The sequence below is a fragment of the Pinus tabuliformis genome, chromosome 1_1, assembly GCF_031772625.1.
Source record: "Pinus tabuliformis cultivar Carrire ecotype Pingquan chromosome 1_1, CPIR1, whole genome shotgun sequence".
NCBI classification, from domain to species: domain Eukaryota; kingdom Viridiplantae; phylum Streptophyta; class Pinopsida; order Pinales; family Pinaceae; genus Pinus; species Pinus tabuliformis.
The window spans coordinates 393,680,149-393,700,403 of NC_142297.1; the positions used below are offsets into that span (position 1 = coordinate 393,680,149).

The window sequence follows — 20,255 nt, forward strand, 5'->3', positions numbered from 1 at the left end:
ATGGTTTAGTTACGACTATTAGTAAATTTGTTTCTAGATCTACTACTTTAAAGTTTGATGATGTTATCAATGCAATCCTTAGTGAGGAAATGTGACAGAAAAGCTCCGATGAGACATCAGGTAATGCTTTGACTGTAGATACTAGGGGAAGAAAAATGGAAAGAGGAGAGAGCCCAAGATATCACACTAAGTCAAGGAAAGGCAAATCCAAGTCCAGATCGGGGATAGTGTCCTGGAAATGTGAGAAGAAAGGACACTTGAAGAAAGACTGTAAGTCTCAGAAGGGAAAAGAAGGAGAGACATAGCAAGAAAACAATCATGAAGCGAATGTGACAGGTGATGTGTTGCAAGACGCTTTGATTCTTTCACTAGAAAATTATTGATGCTTGTGTGGTAGATTCAGGGGTCTCATATTATGCCACAATTGATAGGAAACATTTTCATGATTATGTTAAAGGAGATTTTGGACAAGTTCGTTCGGGTGATGATAAACCCTGTAAAATCATTGGAATGGGTAAAGTTTTCATAAAACAACAGAATGGAAACCAATGACTATTGAAGGAGGTAAGGAATGTTCCATATCTAAAGAAAAATCTAATTTTAATAGGACAGTTGGGAGGTGAAGGCTGTGTAACTATTTTTACAGATAAAACCTGGAAGGTCACTAAAGGAGTCCTGGTAATAGAAAAAGGAGAAAAGGTTGGTACATTGTATTTATGCAATGGAATTTCTAATTTTTTTAATGCTTTAACCTCTAAAGGAGCAGATACAACATTGTGGAATCATAGGCTTGGGCACATGAGTGAGAAGTGGATGCAAATTCTTCACTTAAGAAATTTGTTGCTAGGTTTGAAGCATGTTGATTTGGAATTTTGTGAGAATTGTGTTTATGGAAAACAAAAGAGAGTCAAATTTCTGAGAGTTGGGAAAGAAAAGAAGAACAAAAAGTTATAGCTTGTGCATACAGATGTATTGGGACCTGCTCAGGTATCATCTCTCGGTGGCTCTCTCTATTATATTACTTTTATTGATAATGCAATCAGGAAAACTTGGATTTAGTGTATTCAAAATAAATATGATTTATTTGATCTTTCAAGAAATGAAAAGCTTTGATTGAGAATGAGACGGGAAAAAGATTAAAGTGTCTTAGATCAAAGAATGGAGGTGAATATTGTAGCAAAGAGTTTGATAAGCATTGTTAAGAGCATGGAATTCGCAGGGAGAAGACAGTTCTAGGAACACCACATGAAAATGGTGTGTCAGAAAGGATGAATAGGACAATCATGGATCATGCAAGGTGCATGAGTTTACATGAAATATTTCCTTTACAATTTTGGGAAGATGCTATAGATACTGTTGTTTATCTAATAAACAAAGGGCCTTCAAGTTCCTTGGATGGTGGCATTCCAAAGGAGACATGGAAAGGTAAAAAGGTAAACTACTATTTTTTAAAGAATTTCGGTTGTGAAGCCTTTGTCCACATTAATAAAGAAAACAGAACAAATGTAGTATACCTAGGGGGGATATTATGGGGTACAAAGGGAGGTACCCAAGGGAATAATGTAATAATATGATGGGCCATAGTTAATAAATAAAGTGGTTAACCTGCATCATGTAAGGGACCACAAGTAGTTAGCAATAATGTGATAAACCCATTGTATTAGATACATGAGACCCATGGTATTGTATGTGTTGTACCTTAAGAGACCAATTTCCTGGCTATATATAACTTGTGATTAGGACATTAATGTTTATAATTATTATCACTTGTTTGTCACTTAATTGTATGTTGTATTCTCAAATGAAGGACCTGAAAGACTTGGTTTTAAACCCTCAATGCTTAGGTGACATGAAAATCTCAGAATGCTATTTGATTGCTGAATATAAATGATGAATGAAGAAAACTTGAAGAAGTCATAGACAATATGTTGTTTTACAAGAATCTACTATCTGTGACGCTTGGATAAGTTAAAGATAATATGTTGTCTTACACAGAAACTACTATCTGTAACTTAGAATAATTGAAGAGGTGGAAAATTCAAGTATAGGGGTGCTCTTTTAAGGGAATTTAACTTCATTTACATAAGAAAATAAATACCTGCAACTTCATTACCATACTTAAAGGAGGAAAACATTTTATGACACATGACAGAGAAGTCACAAAATCATACCCAACAATGTGTGGAAAACTCCTGATTCTTTCATTAATCAACAGTTGTATCAGGAATACAGTGGCCTAATATCCAAGTTCTCCAAAGTTCGAACCCTTTCTCTTTAAATTTTCCTCTTTTTATACATCATGAGACAGTTGGTAATCACAAAAACTGTCAAACTATCTAACTATCCTCTAACTGCTTTGAAGTAAAGATCATTACAAAATATTACATTTGAGGGTAAAAACACCTCATTCATTTCAAGAAAACACGATAATAATAAGTAATAGAGATTAGAGAATGATGGGAGATTACTATTTGCTGTTAGAATCTATAGCTTGAGCCTGTGGTTCTGTTGATGGATGAGAATTAATGAAGTAGTGGATGAAGTGGCAGGGTATGGTGAGTGGTGTAGGCAATTAACAGATGAAAGCGATGGAAGATGTGGAATGAGCGACATGAGGCAAAAAGATTTGGGAGCTTACCGTGGGGGTAAAGAATGTACGGGAGCTTCAATGAGGTTGAACCCCCGCAATAATTTTAGGCCACAGATTTCAATCAACCATGCTAACGTCACGGTCAACTGCAGGGGTTGAGCTTTAATTAATCTTCATGCTCATTGCTTCCTCGTAGCACACCTCAATGTACTTATCAAGCTATCGCTTGATCGTGCCTATTGAGCCTGCATGACCTTTAGCATATGGAAAACCTTTGGTTACCACGGAACTCAAAAGAATTAACACTTTGTTTCATAAATTTGTCGTGTCTGCCTTTTCAACGCTCCTTTGACTCCCATACGGACCTGATAGGAAATAAAAACTGCCAGCTAATGATTTATCGGGTTTGATTTTAAAGATAGAACCTAATTACTTTCTGACCTGATATCCGTCGCTCCCATGCAGATCCAATAGGAAATAAAAACTACCAGTTAATGATTTATCAGGTACGATTTTAAAGACAAAAACTGATTACTTTCCTACCTGATATTTGGCCTGAACTTCAGCAAATTAAACTGTATTTGATACACCATCACATCCGATCTTTGAAATAAACCCCATTCTAGTTAACTATGTGATTGCTATCGGATTTGTGGCTTGTTGATTGGATGACCCAGATCTTCTCAAGGGTTTATCACTTTCAAAAGCCATTAATAGCATAAAATCAACCATTTCTTTCATATTTTTTATATTTCTTTCATTTTGTGATAAAACTAAAAATAAAACTTAAATAAAAATGGATGCTACAACATCTGGCTCCACCCGGGGATAGTGCTTTTGCCACAGAAGCACTAAGAACCACAAATCAGTGCCTTCACCTCGAGCATGGAGTCATATGTTGCTTAACCAATTCAAATTATATGGAATTTGTACACTGAATTTACTCTAGTATCTACAATGATAGGATGCTTATGCTTTAGAACTAGAAGTAATGCTTGAAATATTTCCCATTGACAGGTAGTTGTAGAGTTTCACCAACAAGATTCTCTGCAATAGTTTTCTTAAGGATTCTCATCAATGTTTTGTTAGTGGATTCAACCAATCCATTTCCCTGTGGATGATAAGAAGTTAAATGAGGTAAAATGGCATTATACTTTTGACAAAAGGCAACAAACTTGAACTGAACACTTGAGCATTGTCTGTTATGACTTTGACAAGGCACCCCAGTCTGTTGAACATGCTTTCCTCATATGTCTTGAGATCCTCATAGGACCAAGCCAAATCATCAGTGTATTGCCTGAAAAGCTTCATATATCTCTCCTTATAATTAAGTGAAACTTCCTTGAACAATTTGACTAGCTTGGGCTTCTTCTAGGTTCCAATATTGTGATCTTGAATCTATTCATCCTGTGAAAGGAAAACATCACATGTTCCTTCTTTGGAATAGGCTCCATGAAACAAGCACTTCCACACCCCTTCTATTTGTAGCTCTGTATTTACACAGGCCGAAGTAAGGTGCCTCTGGTTATCTTTAGCCAATTCTGCATTATCATGCAGCATGAAGCAAGAAAAGTCATCTTTTTCCTGGCTATATACAGGGGAATTACTTGCTTCATTATTTGTGATTGTTCTAATAAATCTTGTTTCTCTGTACAACCTCCTTTCTTCCCCACCAAAAATTGGTATGACAGCATAAGAAAAATCTAGTTTCAAAACACCACCCAATTTAGCCCCCATGACCTCGAAAGTAACATTCCAAACCTAGCAGGGATATCTGCTACCACTACATCCATTACCAAACTTTTGGCTGGAATTTGGGCTAGTGACACCACCATATATTTAATGCCCCCAAAAACTTGACTTTATGTGAATCAAAAGAATACGAGTCTCTATAAGGTTTAGTAACTTGTAGGTTTAGTTGTTTCATCACTGATAATGGCATAAGGTTATATGAGGCTCTTGAATCAAACATACAATTGTGCAAGAGTAAATCATGAACCAATAAAGAAATGTAGAAAGGAGGTGTTGAAGAATCTACCTCCTCCACATGTGAATCAAAAACCACTACTGGTTTATCTTCTCGCAGATTCACAATGTCATTTATATTCACATTCTGAGATGGATTGATAAACTCTGTAATTTCTCTTTGATAAGCTGGTGTTTTGACTAACTCTGTGAGGGGCACTTGAATTCTGATTTTTTCTAATTCTTTAGTTAAACTGAACACATGACCCTGTTTAGTGTTCTTTGCATCTTCATCTTCACTTCTCTTCCTGACTGAAATATCTTGTGGAATGGAAACAAGTTTTTCTAAAGGAAAATTTTCACTTTTGTCTTGAGAAGGCTCACCTTGAAGCATTTGAGTCTTACTACTTGTATTCTGCTGCTACTTTCCTTTATTCAATTGTTTTGCAGGTTGTGGTTCTTGGTCTTGTGGAGTCGCCTTTTGTAAGGGAGATGGAACTTGCTACTCACCTTCATCTTCTTGACTTCTAGATATTTTCCTTGATCTCAAGTCATATTTCTTATGTAGCTCTGCCTACATAAAATCAGAAAACCACTTCCAACATTCATCAATCTCATTATCATCATAGATGACATCTGTTTCACTATATTCTCCTCCCTCAACACCTAGTTCATCTTCATCTACTGCATACAATGTGAAAATATGGTCATCATGATACTTGGAATGATGTAGTACTCCATCAGGATCTGCCTCTATATACATGGTGCTTGAATCTAATCTTGATCTTTTCTCTCCCCCTGTAAATTTTATAGAGGTTGTCTTCTATATTGAGGATTAAAATTTATATTTTGTTGTACTTGTCTTTGAGAATTCTTAATCTCTAATTCCAATTTAATCAATTTATTAGACAAGTTTCTAATTACATTATTCATATCTTCTAATGTTTGATCTTGAGAGGATTCTACTTTAGTCTTTCCCTTATCTTGGATAGGTTGTGCATCTGGTGTTTTACCTGCAGCCACCATATTTTCTTCCATCTCTAATGCATCTGTTTGGATCTAATCAAGGGTTGGGGATCTCCTCTCCCTCAATGTGAATCCAAAATTTGACTCAAAATCCCTTGCAAAAGTTATTTTTGCACCAGCAGGAGGGGGCTTAATCTCCACTGGAAGACTATTATACAATTTATTAAATCTTCTGACAAATTCAACTACAGTTTCATCATCTTTCTTCCTTATAGCATTAAACTCTGTGAGTGAATACCCATGGTATCTTTTTTCTTCTTGTCTCTGGTTGAATAGGCATTCCATCTCTTCCCAAGAAGGAATAGAGTTATTAGGAAGCCCTTTAAACCATTTTCTTTCTTCTCCATCCAAGGATTGAACAAAAAATCTTAGAACAACATCTAGATGTTCAAAATTTAGGTTTTTTGCAAAATTACAAAATACCGACACATGATTCTTTGCTGTTTGTTCATCTTCCCCTATAAAATGAGGAAGAATCTTGAGGTATTATTGTGGCATTTGATTCAATGGTTGTGGCAATTGAAGAGGTGCATACCTATTCATCAAGAATGCAAGCGCTGCCATGTTTGCTCCCAAATTTATTGAACCTTGATTAACAAAAGATGTGGAATCTGACTGAGGGGTAAATGGAGTGTGCAGAGGTGGTAATGTAGTTATAGGTTCAGGTTGAAAAATTATAGTAGATAATGGAAAAGTAACAGACTCTAAAGACTACCCTTGACAGTTGGGTTCTTGAAATGAAGATGATTTAAAAAGTGACTCTTGATCAGATGAATTTTGGTTGGAAGATGTGATGAATTGTTTCTTGATGCAGATAGTGTAGGAATCAGTGTAAGTGGGGTTTTAAACCTTCCAACCTTCTTAGAAACTAGCCTTTCAGGATCTGAAAGGGCTTGAACTTTCTGTTATGAGGTGTCTAATCTTGTATGAGGTCTTCTTGAAGCAAGAGTTATTGCTTTTATCCAAAATAGCCAAAAATTTCCTCCTCACTAAACAACTAGAGGAAACTATTGAAAACCCAGGGAAAAGTGTTCTTCTCTTCTCTCCCCGACAATGATGCCAATTAATGTTGTAACTTAAGAAACCAATTTCCTGGTTGTATAGAAATTGTGCTTAAGACATTAATGTTTATAATTATTCTCACTTAATTGTATGTTGTATTCTCAAATGAAAGAACTGAAAGACTTGGTTTTAAACCCTTAATACTTAGGTGACATGAAAATCTCAGAATGCCATTTGATTGTTTAATATAAATGATGAATGAAGAAAAATTGAAGAAGTCATAGACAATATGTTGTTTTACACAGAATCTACTATCTGTGACACTTGGTGAAGTTAAAGATAATATGCTGTCTTACACAAAAACTACTATCTGTAACTTAGAAGAATTGCAGAGGTGGCAAATTCAAGTATAGGAGCACTCTTTTAAGGGAATTTAACTTCATTTACATAAGAAAATAAAGACCTACAACTTCATTACCATACTTAAAGGAGGAAAATATTTGATGACACATGACAGAGAAGTCACAAAATCATACCCAACAATGTGTGGAAAACTCCTGATTCTTTCATTAATCAACAGTTGTATCAGAAGTATAGTGGCCTAGTCTCCAGGTTCTCCAAAGTTCGAACCTTTTCTATGTAAAATTTCCTCTTTTTATACATTATGAGATAGTTGGTAATCACCAAAACTGTCAAACTACCTAACTATCCTTTAACTACTTTGAAGTAAAGATCATTACAAAATATTACATTTGAGGGTAAAAACACCTCATTCATTTCAAGAAAACATGATAATAAGAAGTAATAGAAATCAAAGAATGATGGGCGATTGTTGTTTGCTGTTAGAATCTATAGCTTAAGCCTGTGGTTTTGCTGATGGCTGAGCATTAATGGAGTAGTGGATGAAGTGGTGGGGTATGGTGAGTGGCATAGGAAATTAACAGATGAAAGTGGTGGAAGATGCGGAATGGTGCGACGTGAGGCAGAAATCTTTGGGAGCTCACTGCAGGGGTAAAGAATGTACGGGATCTTCAACGAGGTTGAACCCCCACAATAATTTTAGGCCACACATTTTGGTCAACCATGCTAACGTCACGATCAGTTGCAGGGGTTGAGATTTAATTAATCTTCATGGTCATTGCTTCCCCACAACACATCTCAACGTACTTATCAAGCTATCGCTTGATCGCGCCTCTTGAACCTGTATGACCTTTAGCATATGGCAAACCTTTGGTTACCATGGAATTCAAAAGAATTAACACTCTCGTTCATAAACCTGTCACATCCGCCTTTTCAATACCCCTTTGACTCCCATACAAACCCGATAGGAAATAAAAACTACTAGTTAATGATTTATTGGGTCTAATTTTAAAGATAGAACCCAATTATTTTCCGACCTGATATCTGTTGCTCCCATACAGACCCGATAGGAAATAAAAACTGCCAGTTAATGATTTATCAAGTCCAATTTTAAAGATAAAACCCGATTACTTTCCGACCCGATATTTGGCTTGGACTTCAGCGAATTAAACTGTATTTGATACACCATCACGTCCGATCTCTAAAATAAACCCCATTCTAGTTAACTATGCGATTGTCGTCGGATTTGTGGCTTGTTGATCGGACGACCTAGATCTTCTTGCGGGTTTATCACTTTCAAAAACAATTAATAATATAAAATCAACCATTTCTTTCATATTTTTGATTTTTATTTCATTTTGTGATAAACTGAAAATAAAACTTAAATAACAATGGATGCTACAATAGCATGTATGAAGCCTATATAGAGGCTAGAGACTCCCCATTGAGAGATGTCAAGGATTATTGTATTGGAAAGCATATGGCGTGTGGAGTGTTCTCATTCCTTAAGGAGTGATTGTATGGTGTTACCCTACCTTAAGGGTTTGATATTAATAAATATCTGAAGTTTATCTATTTTTCTCTTGTATTCACTCTTGGGTTTAATTGCAGTATTGGGTGTATTTTTCATTGTTATATATTTTTAGGTCAAATCTATTACAACAAAGCTTGAGGCAAAATAAAAGAAATGTACCTTTATTGGATATGGTGTTAATTATTTTGGTTATCACTTTTATGATTATGAAAATCACAAAATCATTTGGAGCAGATATGCCATGTTCAATGAAAGGTTTTGCATAAGGATCATATGCAGGAAAAGAAACAAGAAAAAGAAAAGAAAGAATACATAGTGCTTGATGAGATCACAGAAAAAGTAAAGGTGCCTGAAAATCATAATGATCGACAACCGCAACAACAATAACAACCACAACATCAACAAGTACCTCAAACACCTGAAAGTGGTGTTATAAGATCTACCAAGATAAGTAGACCCCCTGAACGATACTCTCATTCATTATATTATGTATTGTTGATTGATTCTAGTGAACTAAAATGTTATGAAGAAGAAACGCAGGTAGAAACCAGGAAGAAGTGGGAGCTAGCCATGAAAGAAGAGATGGACTCCTTGGTACATAACCGGACTTGGGACTTAGTCAAGTTGGCTGCAGGTAAAACAACATTGCAGAATAAATGGGTTTAGAGGTTGAAGGAAGAATATGGAGGTAGAAAATGTATAAAGCTAGACTTGTGGTGAAGAGGTTTGCACAGAAAAAATGTATAGATTTTGATGAAATATTTTCTCCTGTTGTTAAATGACTTCAATTAGAACTATTTTATGTCTAGTAGTAGCAGAATATTTTCATCTTGAGTAATTAGATGTAAAGGTGACCTTTCTCCTTGGGGATTTGGAGGAAGAGATCTATATGCAACAAACACAAGGATATGAGTTCAAAGGGAAGGAGAAACTAGTGTGTAGATTGAAGAAGAGCTTATATGGCTTAAAACAGGCTCCAAGGCAGTGGTATCTAAAATTTGATAGGTTTATGTCTGAACAAGGTTATACTAGATGTCACTTTGATCATTGTGTTTATCTCAAAAGGAAAAATGATGGAAACTATATCATATTGTTATTGTATGTAGATGACATTCTTGTTGCAGGTTCTAACATGTAGAAAATAAATGTGCTCGAAGGAAAATTTGCAAATTCATTTTCAATGAAGGATTTGGGTATTGCAAAACCAATCCTTGGTATGAGAATAAATAGAGATATGAAAAATCACAAATTAACATTGTATCGGAGTGAATATATAAAAATGTGTTGGAAAGATTTAATATGCAGAATGAAAAATCAGTTACTACACCTTTGGATAGCCATTTCAGACTGAGTAAGGAGATGTGCCCCAAGACTCAGGAAGATATGGATTATATGTCTAAAGTTCCATATGCATCAACAATTGGAAGCTTAATGTATGCAATGGTCTGCACAAAGCCTGATATTGCACATGCAGTGGGAGTTGTAAGCAGGTACATGAACAATCCAGGAAAATAACATTAGATGGCAGTGATGTGGATTCCTAGGTATTTGAGAGGTACCACAAATCAAGCATTATGCTTTAGTGGTTCAAACATTTCTCTACAGGGATATGTTGATGCAGATATGGCATGTGATACAGATAACATAAGGAGCACCATAGGGTATGTGTTTACTGTAGGTGGAACAATTGTCAGTTGGGTTTCAAAATTGCAGTATTGTTACACTCCCAACGATGGAAGCAGAGTATGTTGCTCCTACAGAGGCTAGTAAATAAATGATTTGGTTACAAAGGTTTCTTGATGAATTGGGTAAGAAGCAAGAGTTGGGAAGGTTATATACTGACACCCAGAGTGCCATTCATGCTGTAAAGAAATCAACATTTCATTCCAAGACTAATGTTGGTACCATTTCATTGCCATCCTTTTCTTCTAGAAACACCATCATTTGTCTATCTTTTTCTTCCATAAACCCCTCATATCCATCGAAATTGATTAATCAATAGCATTATAGTTGTTAGTTTACATTAAAATTAATTTGTGAATTTTTATGTTAAAAATTAGGAATTTTCAACAAAAAGATTACAGGATGTCATGACTTCATGTAAATGGTTTATGATGTGACACGTGGCATGACAGGCAAGTCAAAGCAATGGATAGGAACATGATCTGGAATGTACATGCATGGTGAAAAATCGATTCAACAACAAATCTAACGCTCCTGGATATGCGTTCAATGCTGGTTAAACCCAGCCTTTTTGGTCACAAGGGCAGCAAAAAGCCATGGTTTCCCAAACTGATTTCGTTTTGCTTTTGGAATTGGTTTAGATTAGAAAGGACAAAAATCACTCTTTTGTAAAAGCAGAAACATCTGCATAATGTATGTACATTCAATTTAGATAGGAGACAAGCAGATAAAGACTGCGTATTGTATTGTTTCAAAAACGATTATTATTATCTCTGTGTATTGTTCCAGAACTCTGCTCTTGTATGTGATTTCAATCTTCAGAACTTAATTACAGTCATCGTTTTACCATTACAGTGCTTATGCGTTAATATTCTCATCGCTTGAAGTTTCTTAAGTGTGCCAGTGAAGCGTGGACGGGCCCTACGTGGAATTGGTATACTTTTATTTTCATTTCCATAGCGTTTTGAATTTGAATAGTGTGCATAGTGTTTAATGTTATTTCCATGTCTGTGAGTTTATCGATTTGATTAGAAATTCTTGCAAATGATATTCATGGTGATAGCTTGAAGATCTGATTGTTAGATCATTGAACAATATCTTGTAAAAGATTTGATCGATCATTAGATTTCAAAGCATCTCCGTAGACTCTGTTTCCATGCATTTAAAATTTAGTGTGCTTTTGATTTTCATGAATGCTTAGTGTGTTAGCTAGAAAGAGATTTTGTGCATAACATCCTTGTAAGAGGGTTGAAAACTCAGTCTAGCAATACGCTGTATCTTTAGGACAGTTAGATAAACTAGATGATCTGAGTGCTAAAGTGTGAGAGGAAACATATTTTAACCTCCTGTAAAGGAGTGTTGTAGCCTGTCACAGTAAACACTTAGTTAGGTAGACGAGATCCTTTTAGGTCTATAGACTTTAGACACGTGCCTCTAAGTTTACCTACCTTGGTTGATAATAAATCTAGTCTAATCTAGCACCCTAGATTGGCCACTACATTTTGGCGCCGTTGCCGGGGAGGCGCAGCTAGAGGATTTCTAAAAACAAAATAAAAAAAATAAAATAAACAAAAACAAGCAAAAACATAGATTTAATTTTAATTCATCATTTTAGAAGTCATGTTTACTTATGCCTAGATCTAGAGATAATAAAGGTAGATTCATAAAAACACCCCATCCAAAAACTAACCTACCACCAGGAGCAGACCCTTTAGGAAAAGTTGAACACACAACATCAGTTGAGGAAGTCACCATACAAAAATTAGAGGATAAACAGAAATCAGGGCAAAGACTCATACTCATCGAGAGGCAAATTCTATTAGCACACAAATCACAGAAGCAACATTTCCTTGAATCCTCTATAAAAGGAGAAAGGAGCACAGTAACTCAACAATCTTTCCTTGAACTTCTTTTTGAAACAAGTGACACTGAACAAGAAACTAAATCAACAGAGGAACCTATCAAAATGGCTGAAGAAAGACATGGATCAGAAAGAGGACCACCAAATCAAGGTCAAGAGGAAGAGTCAACCTTTAATTTTCCTATCCAAGAACCAGAAGAGGATACGAAATAAAAATGAAAAACATACCTCCATCTGTGCTACCAAACTGGTATGGCATGACTTTAGAAGACCCAGATTCATTCTTGTTTGAGTTTGACATTGTATGTCAAACATATGGTTACACAGATGATTCCCATAGGCTTAGACTCTTCCCAACAACAATAAAAGCATCAGCATTAAGATGGTTCATGGGGCTTGGTGAACATGCAATAACCGATTGGGATGGCATGAGAAGAATATTCCTAAAGAAATACCAACGTTATTGTAGATCAAAAGATTCCAAAGATGATATCTTTAGGATGAACCAACAAGAGGATGAAAATTTAGATGAGTACTTCGAGCGGTTTGTTTACAATATACAAAAATCAAAACACAGAACCATGCCTCTTGATCTGATTCGAACAATATTTTTGAAGGGCATTCGAGAGGAATACTTAGATGATCTTAATTTGATGGGCAAAGGTGATATTTCCACTTTACCTTTTGAAGAAATTGCTGAGTTATGTGAAAAGTATTCTAGGAGCAAAGCCAAAATTGGAAAAAGAACCATATCATCCAAAGCCACAAAATTTGCTTCAGCAAGTGTCACAAGAGCTGAAATAGGAAACCTGTTAGAGGAATTCAAAACAGATCTATTGAGTACCTTAGGAACTCAAATTGACACTCTCAAAGCTAAGAAAAGACAAGAAGAGGAAGATCAAATGATGGCTATCTTTTGTCCAAAATGTCGGAAGAAACATGCCTTAAAAGACTGCCATTAGAAAAAATTCAAGTTTGTGCCTTTTGTATTGAAAATCATGATATATTTCATTGCTCTAAAGTCAAGATTTTGTAGAATTGTAATGTGGCAGCTAACAAAAATATGGAAAATGTGTATTTCATGGGTGCAAAGAGACCATGGCAGCCAAAACCTACACCTCAAGGTATGTTCCCAAACCATAATTTGCAATTTCCTGCACATGATTAGATGTATGCTCAAAATTCATGGAATGTACCCATGCCATGGCAGCACCAAAATTACCCACAACAATAATGGAGACCATCTCAACAATACTCTCAACAATATCAACTATATCCTCAACCATACCAACCATATTCGCAACCATATCAACAATATCATCAACCATATTCGCCATATCCTCAACCATATCAGCAATATCCTCAGCAGCAAGTTGTTTACCCACATCAACCCCAACCCACTCAACAAGGATTACCTGCTCCTCCACCAATAAATCCACCACAATTACAACTTCCATCTAACCCACAACCTCCTAGACCTACTCAAATCCCTTCTCAACCTGTACCAAATCCAAATAACAGAGCAAAGAGACCAGCTTACAATGTAGATGAGGGACCCTCATATCCCACATTACCCTTGCAAAATATCAATTTGAGGTATGGTAAGATACTTCATAAAGGATCTCCAGTAGCTGATAAACAAGAAGAAAATGAAGAAAATGAAAATGAAACTCCAATTCAAAGGAAACAAAATGATGACATCAAAAATAAACAAATGCAACTGTTGCATCCACCACCTTTTCCAGACAGATTGGTCCAAACAAAACTTCCCATGTCTATACCACAGTTTGATGTTTTAGATGAGCTAAAGAATGTCTATATAAAAATTCCACTACTACAAGCCATAAAAGACATTCCCATATATACTAAAGCCATCAAAGAACTGTGCCTTAAAAAGCCTACTAGGAAAAGAGTTGATCAACAAACCATTCATGTTATTGGACATTTAGCTGGCCTTATGACAAACACCATTTCAATGGAAAAGTATGTTGATCCTGGTATTCCCAGAGTCACTACAATCATTAACAACATACATATTCCAAACACCTTAATAGACCTTGGGGTTGCAATAAATGTGATGCTCTTGAAACGATGAAAACACTCCAACTCACAAACTTGCAGCACACAACAATTATTCTAGAACTCGCTGATAGGTCTAAAGTGATTCCTGAAGGGATTTTGGAGGACATAATTGTTTCACTGGACTCTTGGGAGTATCCAGTGGACTTTTTAGTTCTTCAGCCAAAATCCAATTTAGGAGGACACCCTATCATCCTTGGTAGGCCATGGTTAACAACTGCTGATGCATTCATAGGATGTCGATCGGGTAATATGATCATTTCACGAGGAACTAAAAGAAAACAACTCACTCTTTACCCATCAACACAATCACCAGAAGTAGCACACAATTTATGGCTTGACGATAAATACAATGACAAGGAAGAAGTTTAATCTGTTTTCAGCATCAACCAAATCTATGATTTTCAAGAACATAATAATGATGATTTGGTAGAGTTGTTCCTTTCTCAACCTGATGTTTCCGAAGGTTTGAGAAATGACCAATATCATGCTGCAGATGAACTTTTGGCACAAAATTTTCAAGAAACATGCACCGTTCATTCCTTGCAAAAAACATTTCAGAACATTTTTACTATCCAATCTATCACAAACACACAGAGCAAGACCATAGATATTAGTCCAGAAAAACTTTGAATATTGGCACTCACCTAGACTCATCTCAGGAGGAAAAATTGATTCAATTATTGAGAAAATACCAAAAAGCATTTGCTTGGGACTACACTGAAATGCACGAAATTCACCCTGAAACATGCACTCACCATATTTATACGGATAGTAATATCAAACCAGTGAGGCAACCGCAGAGACGAATGAATCCCATGCTTTAGGATATTGTTAGAGAGGAATTACAAAAACTATTGAAAGTCAATTTTATCTATCCTATCTCTGACAGTCAGTGGGTATCCCCATTGGTAGTAGTGCCTAAGAAAAATGGTAAGTGGAGGATTTGTGTTGATTACAGACAATTGAACAAAGCAACCCTCAAAGATTATTTCCCACTACCATTTATTGACCAAGTGCTAGACACATTAGCTGGGAAATCATCATTCTCTTTTCTTGATGGTTTCAGTGGCTACAACCAGATCAGGATAGCCTTAGAGGACCAGGACAAAACCACTTTTACTTGCCCTTAGGGCACTTATGCTTATAATGTTTTACCATTTGGACTTTGCAATGCTCCAGCTACATTTCATAGAGCTGTATTAGCTATTTTTGCTGATTTAGTTCATGATTGTGTTGAAGTTTACATGGATGATTTTTCAGTGTATGGTAATTCATTTGAGCATGCACTAGAGAATCTTGAAAAAGTTTTGAAGAGATGTATTGAAGCTAATCTGTCCCTGAGTAATGAAAAGTGCTTTATGATGTTAAATGAAGGGATAGTATTAGGCCACTATATTTCTTTTCAAGGCATTAAAGTTGATCCATCAAAAATCCAGATCATTGTCAATTTTCCAATTCCGAAGACTCAAAAAGAGGTAAGAAGTTTCCTTGGGTATGTAAGCTATTACAGAAGGTTTATTGAACATTTTAGTAAAATAGCTTCACCTCTGTTTAAAATTCTAGCAAAAGATACACCTTTCAACTGGAATGAGAATTGTCAGCAAGCATTTGAAACACTCAAAGAAAAGTTATCAACCACACCAGTCTTAAAAGGACCTAACTGGAACCTACCATTTCACATCTTTACAGATGCATTTGATACTGTAGTAGGTGCCCCACTATGCCAAAAATAGGAGTTTTTTCATTGTGCCATCTATTTCATTAGTAAAAATCTAACACATGCAAAACTAAACTACACAGTCACTGAAAAAGAAATGCTTGCAATCATACATGCTGTGAATAAATTCCGACATTATATAACTGGTTATGAGGTTTTTGTACATACTGACCATTCTGCCATTAAGTATTTAATGAATAAACTAGTAACTAATGGCAGAGTTACCAGATGGTTGTTATTATTACATGAATTTAATATCACAGTGTTAGATAGACCAGGTAAGGAGAATCAGGTGGCAGATTTTCTTTCTAGACTGCAAAATCTAGGTGAGGTTGTTCCGGTTGAAGATTCTTTTCCAGATGAAAATTTATTTGCAATTTCAATAGTGAATCCTTGGTATGCTGACTTGGCCAACTATTTGTCCACACGAAGAACACCTCCATATTTTACTCCAAAGGAAAAGAAGAGGCTGATCAAACAAAGTGCTAGATACTCATGGGTTAATGGAGATTTATTTTACACTAGTTATGATATGATTATTAGACGATGTGTAAGAAATGATGAAATAATTGATATTTTAAAATCTTGCCATGATGAATCGTGTGGTGGGCATTTTGCAGCTAAAAGAAAAACATTCAAGATTCTTAGTCTTGGATACTACTGGCCATCTATTTTTAAGGATTCCAAGAAGTATGTGAAGAGTTGTGATAGCTGTCAAAGAATGGGTAGGCCAACAGCTACAGATGAAATGCCACTTCAGCCTCAAGTACACTTAGAGCCATTTGAAAAATGGGCTCTAGACTTCATAGGACCCATCAATCCAACTTCTAAAGGTAAAAAGTACATCTTAGTATGTACTGATTACGTAACAAAATGGGCTAAAGCCAAAGCACTAGTCCGAGCAACTGAACAAACAGTGGTAAACTTCCTTTTTGAAGAAATTTTTGTAAGGTATGGAGTACCAAGGGAGATAGTGACTGATCAAGGTACTTAGTTTACTTCAAAGCTAGTTAAAGACATCATAGAAAAATATCAAATCAAGCATAGAAAAAGTACACCTTACCATCCACAGGCCAATGGCCAGGTGGAATCCACAATTAAAACTTTGGAAGGAATTATCACTAAGACCGTAGCAATGAACAGAAAGAATTTGGAAGAGAAGCTCAAAGATGCACTCTGGGCTTATAGAATCACGTGGAAGAACACTACATGATTTACACCATATTAGTTGGTGTATGGAAAAGAGGTAATGCTTCCTATTGAATTTCAAATGCACACTTATAATATGGCTGCAGATTTAGGAATTGATCTCAATGAAGCCCAACAAGAGAGGATTCAAAAATTGAACCAGCTAGATGAAATGAGGCAGCAAGTAGAGGAGACAACATTCCTAATGCAAAAACAAAGGAAGCAGTGACATGATGCACACATCAAGAAGAAATAGTTTAAAGAAGGAGACTGGGCTTTACTCTTTGACTCTAAATTCAAAGATCATAAAGCCAAATTTACCACACATTGGATGGGCCCATACGAAATAGTTCAAGTTTATGAAAATGGATCAGTCAAGCTTATTACCATTGATGGAGAAGGCCACCCCTTTATTGTCAATGGCCATCGGTTGAAACTTTACCATAAGCCCATTAGCAAGGAGGATTTTCCTCAAACTGTATCTCAACAAAGGGAGGTTGAGATATTGCAGCCTTCAGCTGTGATATCTCTACCTTAGTTCATTTCATTTTAATTAAAAAAAAAAAAATTAAAATAATAATAATTTAATAATGGGTTAGATGTGAAAACGAGACTCTGGCACACTCTAACCCATAATTCTTACTTTAAAACCAATTCTTTGGCTGGTAAGAATTCCTTGTTCTATTTGTTTGCTGTTTGGTTCATCGCTTCAATAATGACTTGAGGACAAGTCAAAGCTTTAGTGGGGGAGAAGCATTAACATTTTTGTCTTCCTTATCCCATCTCCTCATTGTAAATTTCCAAAGAGTTTGTTTCATCACTTCAGTATTTCAATAAAGAAGTTGTTTTTGTCCTTGTTCTAATCAGAGGGACCTGTTTAGAAGATTATGTTACCAGCACTAATATTAGAGGGACCTGTTCAACAAACATCAAAGGGACCTGTTAAAGACTGCTATCTCAAGCTACTTCAGCAAAGCTTCAACAAGGTTTCAACAGAATTTCAAAGGTTTCTTATCACCGAGGCTCCATCAACACCAAAGATTAAGAAAGCTGCACACACATAGTTCTTTTCCATATTTCAAAGAAGCTGCACAAACATTCTCCACATCTCAGAGGGACCTGTTGTATCCAAATTCATCTCAGAAGGGACCTGTTATGGATAGTGAAGATTAGTCATATCTGAACAATAAAGATCAGTCCTACCTATGCATGCCAACTCAACTCTTGATCAACCAATAAAGTGTAATGTATTGTTGTAATTTTTATTTTTAACATTTAAATTTTTGGATTATTTTAGTGTTAAATGTGATGACTATGATTGCTTATGATCAATTTCAAAAACACCCCTATACCCATCACCCTTGTCATATTCCTAACTACTATCATTTTCCAACACACTCTAGCCTATCACCATACTCCTCCTACGATTTTTTTAAATCTTCTCCTACACCACCCTTCAAACCTTGTTACTAACTCCTTATTCTTGAATCGACCATCCAACCTTATTATTGGTCCAACATTCTCCTAATCGGCCAAGTACCAATGAGCAAGGGAAAAATGGTGAATTATTGGAGAGCCAAGTGTTCAACGATTTCATTCATTGTTTTTTTTGAATCGGCCAAGTTATAACATGATCGTTCGACCCAAGTCGACTCATGCAAACAACTACCCGTTATCATCACTCCAACACTCTATATATGCTTACAACGTTCTCATGATGGCACCTATACAACCCAGTATAGCTACTCCTTTATCTTTGTAATATGAATACGCTATGTCATTATCATTATAGTGAATTGGGTCAAGTCGGTTGTTAAAGTTCCATTTCATTCTCAGTTTGTAAAAAGGGCGTTCCATACTAGTAATTCAAACACTGTGATTTCAAAGAAGGCTGAGAACAACAGGTGCTATGAAGGGAGAACATAATAATTGGGCTCATGGGTTTCCACCTCCACCATAATCGAAGGACATTCATTCGGTCGCTACCTAAGCCATTGAAGAAGCTGACCCCGAGAATAGAGGGCAATACCAGGTTGGTTGAGTTGAGCGAAAAATAGAGGTAATAAATCAAGAGACCCTTGTTGAATTATTAAGAATAAACGAGGAGGCTTAGAATAGGAGTTTCTTTGTCAAAATGACTAATAGAGCAGAGCCTAATACATTTGATAGTTCCCAGTATCATGATGGCTGTATTACAATTTTAAGGGAAAAGTAATGGCTACCCTTCTTGGAGAAGTTTAATGGGAACAATGAAGAAGTAACTATGTAGTTTGCCTTTACATTTAATGGAGAGAAAGCATTGATAGACAACTTCTCTTTTAGGATTTCAGAAGACACCATAGCACAATCCTTGGGGATCAGCCCAAAAGGAGAAAAATATTTCAAAACAAAATAATTCAAGGAAAAATCATGGACCCAATTCATGTCTAGGTCGAGGGTTTCATCTGTTAATTGGAAAAAGGGTGTCCCTAGGAGCTGGCTGATGCACCCATGGGATGAATTGGTGTATATTATTCAGAAATTTGTTATGTGTGAGGGTCGTTATAGCATAGTCTATTTATATCACATCAAAATCCTGTTGCACCTAAAAGGGTAATGCACCATCAGTTTACCTTACTTCCTCTTACAGAGTTTGACTAAGATGTCAAAAAATATTCAAAAGCAAAAGGGTAATGAAGATAAAAGTTTATGTCATTTTGGGTTGATCAAAATGCTAATTGAATTTGAGTTGCAGAGGAGGGGAAAAACATGGAAGGAATTTCTGGTTGCCAATCAAATCAAAGATGGAGAAGATGAACAGGAACATCAAGAGCACTCAGGATTTATGCTTGACATTGATGAGGAAATCCCTGTGCGCAAGACAAGCAATGTCCCTCCACCCAGCAGTAGTGTAAGGACGAGAAAGATGAGGTAAGAAGCTGCACAGAAAATTGAACAAGACAATATTTTCACTACATATACAAGAAGATCAAGGAGAAGACAAAAGACCCAGACACAAGAATATCAACCAGAGTCAAATGCACATGCACCGATGGACATTGAGAGCAGTGCTCATTCACAGCCTGGACCAAAAGCCGAAATGGAAGTTGAGAGCAAAAACAGACAAGGGAAAGAGTCACCACCTGCAAACAATAAACAAAGGAGGTTAGAAAAACAAATTGAAAAGTTAAAAGAAGAACTGATGGAGGCCAACATTCTAGAGAAGGTCATCAAGAAGGAGAGTGAAATGTTGAGAGCTCAGAGCAAG

The 20,255-nt window shown here is 36.1% G+C and overlaps 1 pseudogene; it reads right to left on the bottom strand.

Annotated features, from left to right (window-relative positions):
* LOC149213285 (uncharacterized) overlaps positions 1 to 20,255 on the bottom strand; it is a 190,625-nt pseudogene that overhangs the window by 113,670 nt on the left and 56,700 nt on the right.